The 12,929-nt window shown below is 40.7% G+C and overlaps 1 protein-coding gene across 1 annotated transcript in view; it reads left to right on the forward strand.

The window, feature by feature from the left end:
* LOC118365857 (zona pellucida-like domain-containing protein 1) overlaps nucleotides 1-12,929 on the forward strand; it is a 52,752-nt gene that overhangs the window by 37,728 nt on the left and 2,095 nt on the right. The gene's annotated exons all lie outside the window — the stretch shown is intronic.

Raw genomic sequence — 12,929 nt, forward strand, 5'->3', positions numbered from 1 at the left:
TCCAGAGTATGACTGTGACAGTGAGTGGGTCCAGAGACATGTTGGACAAAACCCACTGAGTCGATGATGGCTCCGAAAGTCTGTGGACTTTTCCATGTGAATATTAAAGTCACAAAAGATTAGAATATTATCTGCTATGACTACAAGTCCGATAGGAATTCAGGGAACTCAGTGAGGAACGCTGTATATGGCCCAGGAGGCCTGTAAACAGTAGCTATAAAAAATGATTGAGTAGGCTGCATAGATTTCATGACTAGAAGCTCAAAATACGAAAACGTCATTTTTTTTTGTAAATTGAAATTTGCTATCGTAAATGTTAGCAACACCTCCGCCTTTGCGGGATATGGTCACTAGTGTAGCCAGGAGGTGAGGCCTCATTTAACACCGTAAATTCATCAGGCTTAAGCAATGTTTCAGTCAGGCCAATCACATCAAGATCATGATCAGTGATTAGTTCATTGACTATAATTGCCTTTGAAGTAAGGGATCTAACATTAAGTAACCCTATTTTGAGATGTGAGGTATCATGATCTCTTTCAATAATGACAGGAATGGAGGTGGTCTTTATCCTAGTGAGATTGCTAAGGCGAACACCGCCATGTTTAGTTTTGCCCAACCTAATGCGAGGCACAGACACGGTCTCAATGGTGATAGCTGAGCTGACTACACTGACTGTGCTAGTGGCAGACTCCACTATGCTGGCAGGCTGGCTAACAGCCTGCTGCCTGCACCCTATTTCATTGTGGAGCTAGAGGAGTTAGAGCCCTGTCTATGTTGGTAGATAAGATGAGAGCACCCCTCCAGCATGGATGGAGTAAGTCACTCCTCAGCAGGTCACGATTGGTCCTGTTTGTGAGTCCCAGAAAGAGGGCCAATTATATACAAATTCTATCTTTTGGGAGGGGCAGAAAACAGTTTTCAACCAGCGATTGAGTTGTGAGACTCTGCTGTAGAGCTCATCACTCCCCCTAACTGGGAGGGGAACAGAGACAATTACTCGATGTCGACACATCTGTCAGTGCTGTGAGATATTACCCCACTCTTCCACCAAGGCACCTGCAAGTTCCCGGACATTTCTGGGGGGAATGGCCGTTGCCCTCACCCTCAGATTCAACAGGTCCCAGACGTGCTCAATGGGATTGAGATCCTGGTCTTCGCTGGCCATGGCAGAACACTGACATTCCTGTCTTGCAGGCAATCATGCACAGAATGATCAGTATGGCTGGTGGCATTGTCATGCTGAAGGGTCATGTCAGGATGAGCCTACAGGAAGTGTACCACATGAGGGAGGAGGATGTCTTCCCTGTAACGCACAGCATTGAGATTGCCTGCAATGACAACAAGCTAAGTCTGATGATGCTGTGACACACCGCCCCAGACCATGATGGACCCTCCACCTCCAAATCGATCCGGCTCCAGAGTACAGGCCTCGGTGTAATGCTCATTCCTTCGACAATAAACGCAAATCCTACCATCGCCCCTGGTGAGGCAAAACCACGACTCGTCAGTGAAGACCACTTTTTGCCAGTCCTGTCTGGTCCAGCAACGGTGGGTTTGTGCCCATAGGCGACGTTGTTGCCAGTGATGTCTGGTGAGGATCTGCCCTATTTCAAATACAACCGAGGGAAAATACAGGTTGGAAAGCAAATGGCTCCTGCTGAAAAGAGAACAAGACTGTGCTGTAGGCTACCAAAATATTTGATCAACTTTCAAATATTGTTTAGAGAGACACTCTTTTGTTGCACGAGCGCATGGGCCATCACCAGCAAGTGAGCTGCGCATCAATGGGTGAGTCATTGAAAATGTAAAGCATTTTTATGCTATAATTTCCTCCTCGTATTGTAGCATACAATATGTGTCTCCACACACCTAGGCTATTGATGGATTCAAGACAATGACGTTTTTATTGCTCTCAGATTCTGTTTGTCATTGTCAAAGTAGCCTCCAGGCTCCAGTCAAATGATGTAGAATTGCATGAAATGCGTTGATAAAAGGCCAACATTTTCCCTGGCCCCTAGGCTACATTTTTGTTTAACTAGCTAACGTTAGCTGTCTGGCTCGTTAGTTAACCTGTTACTCCTACCCCTACTTTTTCGAACATTCTGTTAAAAATCGCGCAACATTTCAGCACCCTGCTGCTCATGCCAGGAATATAGTATATGCATATGATTAGTATGTGTGGATAGAAAACACTCAGACGTTTATAAAACTGGTTAAATCACTGCTGTGACTATAACAGAACGTGTGTTTCATCGAAAAGTGCAGGTAAATCTGATCACTGAAAATGGAAATAAATATCCATGCGCCACTTCCAGGAATTGTTAAAGGTGAACCGAATTAAATGAGGCCGAGGTTGCAGTACCTACAGCTTCCACACGATGTCTAGAGTCTTGTCATTTGCTTCGGCTTTGATTCTTGGTCAAACCGAATCAAGGGAACCGATTCCCTCCGGTCTCCGACCGGATGTTTTGGTTGAGATTACTCCTGAAATTTTTTCCAGACGGACACCTATAGAATTTACATCGCCTCCTGATGAATTTTATTGCTTATTAACGTGTACTAATACCTAAAGTTGCATTACAAAAGTATTTCGAAGTGTTTTGTGAAAGTTTATCGTAGACTTTTTAATTTTAAAAAATGACGTTACGTTATGAAACGCTATTGTTTTTCGTTTATCACACAGTCTTCATAGATCGATATCTAGGCTATATATGGACTGATTTAATCGGAAAAAAGACCCAATAGTGATTATGGGACATCTAGGAGTGCCAACAAAGAAGATGGTCAAAGGTAATGAATGTTTTATATTTTATTGTGCGGTTTGTGTAGCGCCGACTATGCTAATTATTGTTTACGTCCCCTGCGGGTCTTTTGGGGTGTTACATGCTATCAGATAATAGCTTCTCATGCTTTCGCCGAAAAGCATTTTAAAAATCTGTCTTGTTGCCTGGATTCACAACGAGTGTAGCTTTAATTCAATACCCTGCATGTGTATTTTAATGAACGTTTGAGTTTTAACTAATACTATTAGCATTTAGCGTAGCGCATTTGCATTTCCAGATCTCTAGATGGGACGCCTGCGTGCCAGGTAGGAGCAAGAGGTTAACGTTACATGACGTGTATACAACACCCGTTGAATATGGCCAGTGTCTGTAAACGTCTGTCAAAAAGTGTACTGAAATTGTTGCCAGCAGAGCTGGTTAGGCGGTTTTCATGTTATCCAGAGGTAAACAAGTTGTCGGCCAGAGCGTCAGTCAACTGTGCGCTCTGAGCTAAATGAAATGGGTGGGGAGAAAGTTTAGGAGGTTGTGAACAATGCTGAATGGGTGTAGACAAAGAGCTCTTCACTGGATACCAAAACATTAAAAGGCGATTTTCTCAAAAGTGAGTTTACAAGTTGATCAACTTTTAAAGCCCAATTACTTTCCCATTGTTCCTCAAATGCAGTGTACGATATATCATTTTATAGCTCTGTGGCTCTGCTTTTATCAATGTAAAAAACACCATTTCGCATTTTGCTACATTAGACCGAATCCAAGTGGTGAGTCACATACAGTGCCTTCAGAAAGTATCCATTCCCCTTAACTTTCACACATTAACAAGTACAATACCTCAAATGAAAGATAAACATCTTGTTGATCTACCCATCATGTCCGATTTTTAAAATGTTTTACAGCGAAAACACAACATATATTTATGTTAGACCACCACCAAATCAAAGGGAAAACACAGCCATTTTTCCAGCCAAAGATAGACTCACAAAAGCAGGATTAGAGATAAAATGAATCACTAACCTTTTGAAAATCTTCATCAGATGACACTCATATGACATGTTACACAATACATTTATGTTTTGTTCGATAATATGCATATTTATATCCACAAATCTCGGTTTACATTGACGCCATGTTCAGAACTGCCTCCAAAATAACCGGAGGAATTACAGAAAGCTACGCCAGATAACAGAAATACTCATCATAAACTTTGACTAAAGATACATGTTCTACATATAATTAAAGATACACTGGTTCTTAATGCAACCGCTGTGTCAGATTTTTTTTTAAACGTTACGGAAAAAGACTAACATTGCAATAATCTGAGACAGCGCTCAGACGTAAATGTATTTCTCCGCCATGTTGGAGTCAACAGAAATACGAAATTACAACATAAATATTCCCTTACCTTTGATGATCTTTCATCAGAATGTAGTGCAATGAGTCCACAATAAATCATTGTTTTGTTCCATAATGTCCAATACTAGTGTCCAAGTAGCTGCATTTGCTATCACTTTCAGCTCACGTGCCCAAAAACTGACTGCTGGTCCAGGATATTCGCACGAAAACTTCCAAAAGATATATTCCAGGTCGAATAAACTGGTCAAACTAAGTAGAGAATCAATCTTCAGGATGTTATTATCATATATATCCAATAACGTTCCAACCGGATCATACGTTTTCAGCTGGAGACAAATGGAACAGCGGTAGCACCTACAGAGAAATGCGCCACAGAAAAATGACATTCTGTCGGGACACTATTTTCCCCTCCCATTCGGTCAAAGTTCACAGCAAATGCTCCATTCCACTTTCTACTGAATGAGGAAATCTAGTGGAAGGCGTAGGAAGTACCAGATCCATATCTTGTTGGGAAAGGAGGGGGGCGATGACGTCAAAGTTGCCCCACATTCAGAATTTCACTTCTTGTTTGGAAGATTGCCTGCCCTATGAGTTCTGTTATACTCACAGACATAATTCAAACAGTTTTAGAAACTTCAGTGTTTTCTATCCAATAGTAATAATAATATGCATATATTAGCAATCTAGGACAGAGTAGGATGCAGTTCACTATGGGCACGCAATTCATCCAAAGTGAAAATACTGCCCCCTATCCTCAACAAGTTTTAATCCATCCTCAGTTTTCTCCTATCAGAGCCATTAAACTCGGATTTAAAGTCACCATTGGCCTGGCGGTAAAGTCCCTGGGCGGTTTCCTTCATCTCCACCAACTGAGTTTAGAAGGATGCCTGTATCTTTTTGCAGTGACTTGGTGTATTGATACACCATCCAAAGTGTCATTAATAACTTGACCATGCTCAAAGTGATATTCAATGTCTGCTTTTGTACCCATCTACCAATAGTTGCCCTTCTTTGCAAGGCATTGGAAAACCTCCCTGGTCTTTGTGGTTGAATCTGTGCTTGAAATTCACTGCTTGACTGAGGGACCTTAGAATTATCTGTATGTGTGGGGTATAGAAACGAGGTAGTCATTCAAAAATCATGTTAAACCTATTATTGCACACACTGTGTCCATGCAATGTATTATGTGACTTGTTAAGCAAACTTGTTTAGGCTTGCCATAACAAAGGGGTTTTATACTTATTGACTCAAGACATTTCAGCTTTTCATTTTTTAAAACATAAATCCACTTTTACATTAGGGGACCAAGACTTTTTACATTTAATCCATTTTAAATCCAGGCACTAACACAAAAAATGTGGAAAAAGTCCAACATTATTGGCACTCCTGATAATGATGAGCAAAAAAGACTGTATAAAATAAATAAGAAAAATGCTGAGCCTTAATGTATGCTCAAAACATTTGAAAATTCTGTTTTATTCTAATACAATTGCTCAGATATTAAGACGTAATATTTGTTCCTCTCAAAGATATAGGTCAAAAGCCTTGGCACCTATGTTTCAATACTTTTCAAATCTCACCTTACGAGGATAACGGCAATAAGCCTTTAAAAAAATGTTTTGAGGTTGGAGAACACATTGAGAGGGATCTTAGACCATTCCTCCATGCATAACCTTTCCAGATCCTTGATATCCTTAATCTACATATAATATAACTTGTTAACTTCTTGATCTTACCCATCCCGGATCCGGGATCGTGAATACACCCTCAGGCTCATTACCATAACGCAACGTCCACTGGATGTCATAAGGTGAATGCACCAATTTGTAAGTCGCTCTGGATAAGAGTGTCTGCTAAATGACTTAAATGTAATGTAATGTAATGTTAACGATTTCTAAAAATCGCAAATGAAATGAAATAAATATGCCTGCTCTCAAGCTTAGCCTTTTCTTAACAACACTGTCATCTCAGATTTTCAAAATATGCTTTTGAACCATAGAAAATCAAGCATTTGTGTAAGAGTTTTGATAGCTAGCATAGCATTTATCATAGCAATTAGCACGCAACATTTTCACAAAAAACAGAAAAACAATCAAATAAAATAATTTACCTTTGAAGAACTTCGAATGTTTTCAATGAGGAGACTCTCAGTTACATAGCAGATGTCCAGTTTTTCCTGAAAGATTCTTTGTGTAGGACAAATCGCTCCGTTTTGTACATCACATTTGGCTACCGAAACTAACCGAAAATTCAGTCACCAAAACGTCTAACTTTTTTCCAAATTAACTCCATAATATCGACCGAAACATGGCAAACGTTGTTTGAATCAATCCTCAAGGTGTTTTTTCACATATCTCTTCATTGACATGCCGTTCGTGGAAGCCTGCTTTCGTCTCAGAATCCCATGGAAAAATACCAGCAGCTGAGTTTTGCGCACCAATTTCCACGCAGGACACCGTGCGGACACTTGGCAAATGTAGTCTCTTATGGTCAATCTTCCAATGATATGCCTACAAATACGTCACAATGCTGCAGACACCTTGGGGAAACGATAGAAAGGGCAGGCTCATTCCTGTCGCATTCACAGCCATATAAGGAGATAATGAAAAACAGAGCCTCAGAAATCCTGCTCATTTCCTGGTTGCAGTTTCATCTTGGTTTTGCCTGAAGCTTCTTTTCTAGGGCACTCACAGTGAATATCTTTGCAGTTCTGGAAACGTCAGAGTGTTTTCTTTCCAAAGCTATCAATTCCATGCATAGTCGAGCATCTTTTTGTGACAAAATATTGCGCTTAAAACGGGCACGTCTTTTTATCCAATAATGACACAGCGCCCCCCTAGGATGAACTGGTTAAACAATCTCTTTATGGGAACAACTGTATTCGTATAAAATAATGATTTTTGCCTCCCGAGTGGCGCAACGGTCTAAGGCACTGCATCGCACAATTGGCCCAGTGTTGTCCGGGTTAGGGGATGGTTTGTCTGGGGGGGCTTTACTTGGCTCATTGCGCTCTAGCGATTCCTTGTGGTGGGCCGGGCGCCTGCAGGCTGAACTCGGTCGTCAGGTGAACGATGTTTCCTCCGACACACATGCTTGCGACATGGTGCCGTGCATTATCATGCTGAAACATAAGGGGTTGGCGGTGGATGAATGGCAGGAAAATGGGCCTCAGGATCTCGTAATGTTATCTCTGTGCATTCAAATTGCCATCGATAAAATACAATTGTGTTTGTTGTCCTTAGCTTGTGCTATGGACAATGGTGCACTCTGTTCACAATGTTGACAGCAAACCGCTCGCCCATCCAACGCCATAAATGTGGTCTGTGCTTGTGAGGCAGGTTGGACGTACTGCCAAATTCTCTAAAACTATGTTGGATGTGGCTTATTGCAGAAAAAAATACGTTAAATTCTCTGGCAACAGCTCTGGTGGACATTCCTGCAGTCAGCATGCCAATTGTATGCTCCCTCAAAACTTGAGACATCTGTGGCATTGTGTTGTGTGAGAAAACTGCACATTTTACAATGGCGTTTTTTTGTCCCCAGCATGCTGTTTAATTAATCGACTGGATTATCTTGGCAATGGAGAAATGCTTACTAACAAGTTGTAAACAAATGTGCACAGAATCTGAGAGAAATAAGATATTTGTGAGTATAGACAATTTCGGGGTTATTTTATTTTAGCTCGTGAAACATGTGACCAAAACTTTACATCTTGCATTTATATTTTTGATCAGTGTAATTTCTTATACCTAACATGCAGACCAGACCGGACACGTCGCAAAATAATTTAGAAATCCATGTTATGCAATTATTGCACCCACACTGGTCGCGCATGCCAACGTGCGTCAGGCAGATACAGGACAGCAGGGCAAGCAGAATGGTCAGAACTGGGAAAAACTAGGAAACAGAACTAGAGAAACAGGAAGGCGGGAAAGAACGCTTGTAAGACCTGACAAGACGAACTGGCAACAAACAGAGAGTACAGGTATAAATACATCGGGGATAATGGCAAGATGGGTGACACCTGGAAGGGGATGGAGACAAACAAAGACAGGTGAAACAGATCAGGGTGTGACAAACCATTATCTTAAAGTGCCTTGTGGATCTCTCCATTTCGAGCAACCAACATCAATAATATCTTATAACAATAACTCTTATTACTCCATGTCATCAATCAAATCAAATGTATTTATAAAGCCCTTGTTACATAAGCAGATGTCACAATGTGCTTATACAGAAACCCAGCCTAAAACCCCAAACAGCAAGCAATGCAGAAGCACAGTGGCTAGGAAAAACAACCTAGCCCTTTCACACATAAGAACACATGGGTGTGATCATTTTACAGTGGTCCCTACAGCTTAAGCTCAAACTGGTGTGATTAGAACACTTAGAATGTCCAGTTACGATTGACACACCAGTCAGTGTTTGAGCTGGCCACACTGATTTAGCACAGAAACATTTTGCACAGTCTTTACAACATGATGTCCTCAATGTGAGCAGTTTATTTTGCAATGTTCTGTGAATGTCTGAAGTAGAAACAGCATAACACAATTCTCATCCAAACCGGAAAATGTAGGCTACATTAGTCGTAGGGCTAACTGAAGAAAGAGTGACCTAATACAAGCGGTCATATTTAGCTAACTCTTGGCTGACCGAAACCATATTATAAATTATCTAATAGAAATAACTATTTACAATTCATCACATCATGTGTGACCTCACCAGTGATCAAAATAATTGACAAACACTTTCCAAAAATCAAAAGTAATCCGATGATGGGTAGTTTTTGCGCCATCATAATTGTTTTTTTCCTGTCAACCAAAGATAAGAGGTTACAAGATGAGTTGGGTCTGTTTGCATCATTCACTTCCATAATTCAATTCCAGAAGTTTACTCGAAAGATGGGTGAACCATCTCTTCACTTCATTTTATTATAACATCTTCGGTCTGACAGACGTTTATATGACAGCTAGAATGCATTGTAAGATGTCAACAAACATAGCTGGCAATTAGCTTAGAAATAATTAACTCATCATAATCAGTACAACCTTCAAAGTATTTTACACACATCACCAGTACTTGAAACCATATCAATACAACTAAGTACATTATTCTCCATATAGACATACGGTGTGCTACAGTAGAAACGACAACACGATATATAAAAACTATAATGATAGCGTAATAAGGCACTTACTGTGATAGGAACGCACACATGTCCAAAGTTATTACTAGTAGTGGAGGCAATGCGGGCAACAGATAGAAAAGATAAGTTTGTCCTGCTCAGTAATACCTCAAACATAAATTGTCGCCCACAGTGAAATGGGTTACTTCTATGTGAATTAATGAGGAGGTGGAACACACCTCAATTCAAACTGTTGCTAGAAAATACATTCAAATTGACAAGTTGAGAAAGCTTATAGATAATTAGCAGGCAGCGTGCCTTGGTTTGAGGGCTGCGTGGGTTAACTGTCCTGTTGAGTAACAATCACATTTTGTAACAGTGAGTGCATTCTGACATCAAGCCCATTAAAAAAGCTCATGCTGGGGCAACCGTAAGAGATATTTGGAACTCACATGTGAAAAGGCTAGAAAGGCAGAAACCTAGAGAGAAACCAGGCACTGAGGGGGGGCCAGTCCTGTTCTAGCTGAGCCGGGTGGAAATTATACGAGTACGTGGCCATTAAGGCCAGCTCGTTCTTCAAGATGTCCAAACATTCATAGATGACCAGCAGGGTCAACTAATGATCATATTGGTTGTGGAGGGTGCAACAGGTCAGCACCTCAGGAGTAAATGTCAGTTGTCTTTTCATAGCCAAGCATTCAGAGGTCAAGACAGCAGGTGTGCTAGAGAGCGGGAGAGAGGGTCATCTTAGCATAACTTTCACTCTGAACTCTCTAAAAATATTCCCCCACATAGCTTTCAACAGCTATCCCCAATTGAAATATAAAAGTTTATCACAATAACAATAAGATCTGATAATATAACCTAAAGCTGATCAATGTCTTTACATTTATTATTTCAGTTACATTCTTAGGTCAGGATAGTTGTTGATTGTGATAGTACTTTCTTGGGCGACCTCCAATCTCCACCCCAAACCACAAATTCCTTTCATTTACATTGTTAAATAATATGTGCGAAAAATATTTTTGGTGAACAAATGTTTTATAGTAGGGTTGGTAGCAACATTGTGGAAATCTGCTGCAACTCAAGTCAACTACAAACTCCACAATGGAATGCTCTCTCTATGGGCTGGTTGGCTAGCTCACTAGCAAACTTTGGTTCACACAATAATACCAAAGACTATCAGCATGTAACGTAGCTAGTTAGCTGTAAAATCACCTAAACAAACTGCACTATCAATTTAGATGTCTACAATCTCACAATGTTCAACCTGCAGATCAATGTGCCTCACAGAGTGGAATATAATATTCGCAACAGCAGATATACTTTGAGGAGATGGGAAATGTTGCCCATGCTACGTTGAAGGGCCGCGCGGTGCATTCTGGGTGATTCTGGGACAAGGAGCACAATCTATCTAAGGAGTGAATGGGAGTCTATTGGGAGCTAGCTAAAACAAACAGCACGAATTTCGTCAACAAGAAGTACAACATTACAAGTATTTTTCAAGATGTGAGATAATTAACTTGCTCTCTGTAGTATAGTATAGCTTTGGAATCGTGACACGTTTCTCGGCATATACACTGACTGATTCAGTCAGTAATGCTGAAGGTCCACGCTGTAGCGCGATTGAAATGTATAGGCAATGTTCCCACATTCAAATAATGCATTTACGGTAAACGCTAGAAATGTCACCTCAATAGGTTGCTACCTTTAAATGTCAACCGAGGCCACAGCGCCGATCTTCAGCGCAACAGATTAATATCTAGGCCCTGCTGATGTATTTAGACTAAACTTGAATTGTCTCCCATTTACACCAATTTATGTGAAAATCTGAGTTATGTGTGCAGATCTTAAGTTTCAATGAATGCAAGTTTATTGTTGTGCCATTGAAAAAAGGCAGTTAACCCACTGTTCCTAAGCAGAAATTGAAAATAAGAATTTGTTATTAACTGACTTGCCTAGTTAAAAAAAAAATCCTAGTTAAATAAAGTAAAAATATATAGATAGTTGTGGGGTATAGTTAATTAAAATCAGATAACATTTTGTTGGTCACATACACATATTTAGCAGATGTTATTGCGGGTGTAGCGAAATAATTGTGTTCCGAGCTTGCGTGTATTCATAACAATACACACAAATCTAAAAGTAAAATAATGGAGTTAAGAAATGAATAAATATTTGGATGAGCAATGTCAGAGTGGCATTGACTAAAATACAGTAGAATAGAATACAGTATATACAGTTGGGCAAAAAAGTATTTAGTCAGCCACCAATTGTGCAAGTTCTCCCACTTGAGAGAGAGGCCTGTAATTCTCATCATAGGTACACTTCAACTATGACAGACAAAATGAGAAAAAAAATCCAGAAAATCACATTGTAGGATTTTTAATGAATTTATTTGCAAATTATGGTGGAAAATAAGTATTTGTTACTTTGTTACCTTGTTATATACCCTTTGTTGGCAATGACAGAGGTCAAAAGTTTTCTGTAAGTCTTCACAAGGTTTTCACACACTGTTGCTGGTATTTTGGCCCATTCCTCCATGTAGATCTCCTCTAGAGCAGTGATGTTTTGGGGCTGTTGCTGGGCAACACGGACTTTCAACTCTCTCCAAAGATTTTCTATGGGGTTGAGATCTGGAGACTGGCTAGGCCACTCCAGGACCTTGAAATGCTTCTTACGAAGCCACTCCTTCGTTGCCCGGGCGGTGTATTTGGGATCATTGTCATGCTGAAAGACCCAGCCACGTTTCATCTTCAATGCCCTTGCTGATGGAAGGAGGTTTTCACTCAAAATCTCACGATACATGGCCCCATTCATTCTTTCCTTTACACGGATCAGGCGTCCTGGTCCCTTTGCAGAAAAACAGCTTCACAGTAGGTATGGTGTTCTTTGGATGCAACTCAGCATTCTTTGTCCTCCAAACACGACGAGTCGGGTTTTTACCAAAAAGTTATATTTTGGTTTCATCTGACCATATGACATTCTCCAATCTTCTTCTGGATCATCCAAATGCTCTCTAGCAAACTTCAGACGGGCCTGGACATGTACTGGCTTAAGCAGGGAGACACGTCTGGCACTGCAGGATTTGAGTCCCTGGCGGCGTAGTGTGTTACTGATGGTAGGCTTTGTTACTTTGGTCCTAGCTCTCTGCAGGTCATTCACTAGGTCCCCCCGTGTGGTTCTGGGATTTTTACTCACCGTTCTTGTGATCATTTTGACCCCACGGGGTGAGATCTTGCGTGGAGCCCCAGATCGAGGGAGATTATCAGTGGTCTTGTATGTCTTCCATTTCCTAATAATTGCTCCCACAGTGGATTTCTTCAAACCAAGCTGCTTACCTATTGCAGATTCAGTCTTCCCAGCCTGGTGCAGGTCTACAATTTTGTTTCTGGTGTCCTTTGACAGCTCTTTGGTCTTGGCCATAGTGGAGTTTGGAGTGTGACTGTTTGAGGTTGTGGACAGGTGTCTTATATATTTATAACAAGTTCAAACAGGTGCCATTAATACAGGTAACGAGTGGAGGACAGAGGAGCCTCTCAAAGAAGAAGTTACAGGTCTGTGAGAGCCAGAAATCTTGCTTGTTTGTATGATTTTTTTTTCATAATTGAAGTGTACGTATGATGAAAATTACAGGCCTCTCCCATCTTTTTAAGTGGGAGAACCTGCAC

This window comes from Oncorhynchus keta, chromosome 33, assembly GCF_023373465.1.
Source record: "Oncorhynchus keta strain PuntledgeMale-10-30-2019 chromosome 33, Oket_V2, whole genome shotgun sequence".
NCBI classification, from domain to species: domain Eukaryota; kingdom Metazoa; phylum Chordata; class Actinopteri; order Salmoniformes; family Salmonidae; genus Oncorhynchus; species Oncorhynchus keta.